Consider the following 6,235-nt stretch of genomic DNA (forward strand, 5'->3'; position numbering starts at 1 on the left):
GTCACTTCGACTTTTATGAATTGCATAATTTATTGCTATTTCAAAACAAAAAGTAAAAACATAAAAAAAAAAAAAGTAAAAACGTCTGAATTAGTCAAATTGCTTAAAATATTTAAAAAAATTAGTAAAAACTTTGGAAAAAAAACACGAAAATTAAGAAAGTAGAATTTTTTGAAAAATATTTTATGAAAAATGAAAAGAACCAAGCTGATCAATCGACTAAACGTCTGAATTAGTCAAATTTCTCTGCCTGAAATTTTTTTTAAAAAAATAAATGTGAAATTACAATTTAAAAATCTTTAAAATATTTTTAAATTTTTTGAAATATTTTTTCACAAATTTGTTTTACTTTCTAGGTGTATTGACATATTTATTAATTTATTGTTATTTTGTTATGACACCCCCTCAAAATTTTAATGAATTGCATAATTCACAAGGGCACAGTTGGTATGGTACGATAATAAATTGTAGCTCGGCGCAGTGATACATCCAACATTTCTCAGTGATGCTCACCAGTGACTTGAACAGACGAAATAATTTGGATGCTTTGTTTTTTCCTCAGATGCTATGTGACTTTGTGCAGCGATGCAGTGATGCATGTGACTTTGTGCAGTGATGCAGTGATGCATGTGACTTTGTGCAGTAATACAGTGATACATGTCACTTTATGCAGTGATGCAGTAATGCATGTGACTTTTTGACTTTGCCATGCTTATATAGTTTGTGACTTTTTTCCTCACATTACGTGATGCATGTGACTTTCTGTAACGCAAATAAATGCTTTCTTTTTTTCTCATATTTCAGAATTCATCTAAGTCACATCAATACGACCACATGGCAATAGTGTTGATAAACAATTATGTGATGGACTGAAGGAGTAAAGTGTAATTTACCGAATATAAAAAGAAGCAGAAAATGCAAAGAGGAGAAAATGGGATGACTGTGAAGTTCATTAAGTGAAAATAAGATAAAATATAGGCTGCAAAGTTCCAATCGTGTTTACATATCAGGTGACCATTTTATTATTTCGGTGAAAAAAACAACGATAGTTTTGCAGGTCGAAGTGAGTTGGACGGTTGTGTATTTACTTGCACTCTGTTTCATAGTTGTTTATGAAGAATATTACTTTAAAACAAAGAAAATTTAAGCATTTAATTTCATTTATAATTTTTTGAAAACACCAATTTGTACTGAAATCGTCAATTCTAAGTGACTACTTACTGTATTAAAAAAGTAAGCATAAAAAAATAGTTTCATGTGGCGATGTGACAACTCACTGCATGTTGTTTTATTTGACAACTCACTGCTCGAATATGAAGGGATTGCATTGTCATCCTCTAGCCTACAATTATGATTTTATCTGACAACCACGTCCGTGACTACATCACAGGTACACAAAGTCACGGGTACTCAGGATTGCATGAAATGAATAACATAAAATAATATCACGGGTATCATTTCTTCCATAGTGCCCCAGCATGCATTATCGTCACTAGATCATCTCTAGTTAACCCTCAATATGATGTCTATAAATAGCGACATCCCCAGTATGATGTTTGTTCAAGCCATAACAATAGTAATATATCTATAATTACTATTATTATTTGTTTGTTTATTTTATGAACAATGTCTTCAAGAGGTGCAGGAAGTTCACGCCGGCAAAGAAATCCGAAAGTGTGGCTGCTACCTCCATTTACTTATGACTACAAGAGTGAAAAGTACTCGAGTCCGAAGGATTATTATGCTGGTATCCGAGTAGAATGGGCGTTCAGGGTAACGGAGCAAGTAGGATTGTTTAATGATCTACGTAACTTTAGGGCACCGGTACCTCATCGTTGTTCATTGGCCATGGCTAGACGAAATGTGAGTGATAGTGAATTCAGAAAGTCACATGGCAACAGTGAATTCACCGATACCTCATCGTCACAGTGATCTACGTAACTTTGGGGCACTGGTACCTCATCGTCAATTCAGAAAGTCACATGGCAACAGTGAACTCATTGATTTACCTTACAGTGAGCATGCCATTATTTTGTCCATATATGCAGATGGATTGTCAAGTCATGTGACTTGGTGCACATGCTTTCGTTTTCTCGATTTTTTGCTTGATTTTTTTATTACAGTGACAACTCATTTCTTATTAATATATGTGGGATTCTCAATTCAGAAAGGCACATGGCAATAGTGAATTCACCGATTTACCTTACAGTGAGCATGCCCTTATTTTGTCGGTATATGCATATGGATTGTCAAGTCACGTGACTTGGTGCATAGGCTTTGGTTTTCTCGATTTTTTGCTCGATTTTTTTATTACAGTGACTACTCAACACCAATTTGATATATGTGGGATTCTCAATTCATAAAGTCACATGGCAACAGTGAATTCACTGATTTACCTTACAGTGAACATGCCCTTATTTTGTCGGTATATGCAGATGGATTGTCAAGTCATGTGACTTGGTGCACAGGCTTTGGTTTTCTCGATTTTTTGCTCGATTTTTTTATTACAGTGACAACTCATCTCTTATTGATATATGTGGGATTCTCAATTCATAAAGTCACATGGCAACAGTGAATTCACTGATTTACCTTACAGTGAGCATGCCCTTATTTTGTCGGTATATGCAGATGGATTGTCAAGTCATGTGACTTGGTGCACAGGCTTTGGTTTTATTGATTTTTTGCTCGATTTTTTTATTACAGTGATTCTCAATTCAGAAAGTCACATGCCAACAGTGAATTAACTTATTTACCTTACAGTGAGCATGCCCTTACTTTGTCGGTATATGCAGATGGATTGTCAAGTCACGTGACTTGGTACACAGTATTTGCTTTTCTCTGTTTTTTCATTCTAGTGACAATTCATACCTTGTTCGTATATGTGGGATTGTCATGCAGGGGTATCTTTCTAAAGCTGTTCATAACCAACTACATAAACGACTAAAAGTGAAGACACAACCTTATAACTCATTTCGCCCTACGAAATTATCATTCATTTGTTTTAAAAAATTAGCATGGCTACATGGTTCATGGGAGGGAGTGGGAATCGTAGAGGTGGTACGAACTTGCAAAGGGGTGACAGTTCACGACGAGGAGGGGAAGGGGACGTGGCGATGCTGAAGACGATTCATGGGAGGGAGTGGAAATACCTATTTTAGATTACGCTTGTGGTTATCGTGATAGGTTTGGGAAGCGACATTTTTTGATGCCTAAGTATTATATAGTTCAAGGAGGTTCATGTATGGATCCATCAGATAATCAAACAGGATATGGTTTAGTAGACGCTAGACTTCTGAAGTGGCCCGCACTATTTATAGAGCGAGTGCAAATGGAAAGATTATGTCGGGAAAATCGATTGAAGGTGCCAAAAGCACGTTCTGTTGAGATCCAAAAGGAAGATCCTGATAATGTTGATCGACTATGTGAAAGACTACAACGTGAGATTTCTCAAATGCGCCGTAGGTTAGCCCGCGATATGCAGCTATACATAGTTAAGAAGGATGCCCAGAAGAACAGAACAGAACCAAATGTTGCGGCTATCAAGGGTATCATGGAGGATCCTGAGCTTGTCTCTGACGCTGAGCTTTCGGATTATTTAGACTCTGAGCCACTTATTGATTTAAGTGTGAATTAGGTGTTAATGTCTACACTTCGGCAATATTAGGTCATGCATTAATATGTAATGTCTATGTTAGACTAAGTGTTTCCGTAATGAGTTTGTCAGATTGTCTGGCTAATATTTGTCTGTCTAACTGTTATGTTTATGTATGTATTGTTTGTTTAGTTCATGGTGTCCAGAATGTATTGTTGTCGGAGGCTTATGTCTGTACTACTTGTGCATTTTTGTGGGAGACTTATGTGTTTTTTCCTCAAGGTTTTCTGAATTACATTATCACCTTCTAACCCAAAACAAAGACAACAGAAAAAAAAATTATTTAAATGAAAAAGGCTTTAGTAAAGCCAAAACAAATTTCTAAATAACACCTTCTAACCCAAAACAAAGGCAAGAGAAAAAAAATAAAAAATAAAAAAATTTACATGAAAACGGCTTTAGTAAAGCAAAAAGAAAATTTTGAATTACATTATTACCGTCTAACCCAAAACAAAGACAAAAGAAAATATATATATATATATATTTAAATGAAAACGGCTTTATTAAAGTCCAAACAAATTACTGAATAACACCTTCTAACCCAAAATAAAGAGAAAATAAAAAAAAAATTTACATCAAAACGGCTTTACTAAAGCTCAAAAAATTTATAAATTACATTATCACCTTCTAACCCAAACAAACACAAGAAAAAAAAAATATAAATTTACTCTAGTAAAGCCAAAAAAAATTCTGAATTACACCTTCTAACCCAAAAAAAAGACAAAAGAAAAAAAAAATTAACATGAGAACGGTATTAGTAAAATAATTTTAACCCAAAAAATTATTCTGAAATACATTATCACCAAAACAATGACAACAGAAAAAAAAAAAAAACCAAAAAAAAAAATTTCTTCTTCAGAGTTCAGTTAAACTAAAACTAAATAATTGGTGTATTTATGTAAAAAGCGTGGTTCACAAACACGTTTTCACAAGAATTTTTTTTTTTGCCAAAAAGCGTGGTTCATAACCACGTTTTTAGAAGAAAAAAAATTTATGCTAAAAGCGTGGTTTATAACCACGATTTCAAAAGAAAAAAAATTTAAGTTAAAAGCGTGGTTCAGAACAGCGATTTCAGAAGAAAAAAAATTTAATTAAAAGCGCCTTTCGTAACCGCGTTTTATTAATTAAAAGCGCGTTTTGTAACCACGCTTTTAAGACTTCCCAATTTTCACGTGGGACAGGCACACAGACATTGAAAGCGTGGTTGTGAACCACGTTTTCGCCTATTTCGGGAATTCTTTCAAAACTAGGCTTAGTTTGGGAATTGAATTGATAATTTGGCTTATTTAGGGAAATGACCCTGATTTAAAAGAGTCAAAAAAAAAAATTAAAAAAGTTACTTTCAATCATGTTTCCAAAACAAGCCAGAGGTAATATCTAATTTTGAGAAGTTAAATTTGGACTAAAATAGTTAGTAAAAATAAAAACCTTATTTGAAAAATTGGTTATTTTAGATTGTTATTTGATTTTTTTGACTATTTTTGCTTTGTTAAAAAAGTTTATGTTTGGAAAATTGGTTGATTTTTTTTAGTTGATTTGATGGTTGTGAGATAAAAAATGAAATGATTATGAGTTGAATGTAATATTTTATCTTATTGACTACTAGGGATGACCCGTGCCTGAAGGCACTGCCAACAATTTTTTTGGTATCACATGCTACGAAACTCAATGATAATAAATCAATTCAAAATGGTAATGTCACTTCGACTTAAAACTTTACATATAAGAAATTGAAATTGCTTCTACATATTGAATTAGCGAAAGCATTTATAAATTTCAAATAGCAAATTTCAAAATGAAAGTCCAAAAAATGAATTATAAATTTGAATGTAGCATATGCAAAGAATCTAGAAATATTTGCTAAACTTAAAGTCCAAATAACAAATTTTAGATTTTTATCCACGTCAAAATGACACATCTATACACTATAGCAAGTTAGAATGGGATAACTTTCAATAAAAGAATGTTATTAAATTAGTATCATAACTGGTAACCCTTTCGCTTTATCAGGTTTAAATTCCTTCAAATAAAGGTCAGTGAACATTTTGATACAAAAGAATCACCCTAGCTAACCCAAAAATAAATAAATAAATAATTTAACATGAGAGAGCCAACCAACGACACACCGGTAGAAGCAACGTAACCCAATGTTTCTAATATGGATCAATGACCTGCAACAAAATCACTCGCTTAAACTTGCTTCAAAAAACCAATAGCTGTGAAAAATCACATCTTTGCATATGAGAAATCGAAAGAAATTGTAATGAAGAATAATTGCATCAAAAGAAACTATAACATGAAAAATTGCATCTAAATACATATGAGAAATAGGAAAATCAATAGCTATGAATTAAGAAGATTTGAACATAACTATTATGGTCAATTGAATTATGTCATTCAGTGGTGAAGTGAGAATAGACATATATATGCATTACTAAAGTAAACAAATGAATAGAAAAGCAAATTATAGTATAGATAGATCAATTGAGAATGCCGATAAATCATACAAACCTCCAAATAGAATTAAACTCAAATTTTGTAAGGGGAGCAAATAATTTTCTTTATTAAGACTAAGAGAGCCTT

This window comes from Camellia sinensis, chromosome 14 (assembly GCF_055761805.1).
Source record: "Camellia sinensis isolate YWXY chromosome 14, ASM5576180v1, whole genome shotgun sequence".
NCBI classification, from domain to species: domain Eukaryota; kingdom Viridiplantae; phylum Streptophyta; class Magnoliopsida; order Ericales; family Theaceae; genus Camellia; species Camellia sinensis.